Source organism: Mandrillus leucophaeus, unplaced genomic scaffold (genome assembly GCF_000951045.1).
Source record: "Mandrillus leucophaeus isolate KB7577 unplaced genomic scaffold, Mleu.le_1.0 Scaffold51, whole genome shotgun sequence".
NCBI classification, from domain to species: Eukaryota; Metazoa; Chordata; class Mammalia; order Primates; family Cercopithecidae; genus Mandrillus; species Mandrillus leucophaeus.
This window is the reverse complement of record NW_012105475.1, coordinates 6,705,001-6,705,219: the sequence shown is the minus strand read 5'-3', so window position 1 is coordinate 6,705,219 and position 219 is coordinate 6,705,001.

The window sequence follows — 219 nt, the reverse complement described above, 5'->3', positions numbered from 1 at the left end:
GCGCTCCGCCCCGCCACAGAGTCCCAGCCCGGCGAGAGCGGCTCCACATCCGGGTACCGCCGTACCCACGGCCGGAGCGGCACCTTCTCAAAGCGTCTAGGAGGGGGATCCTCGGCAATAATACAGTGGGAAGGGTTTCGGGGAGCCGCGCGATCGCGGGAAGAAAGGAGGAGAAAACCGATCCCTAAGCGGCACTCCAGGGTCCAATGAGAATGCGCA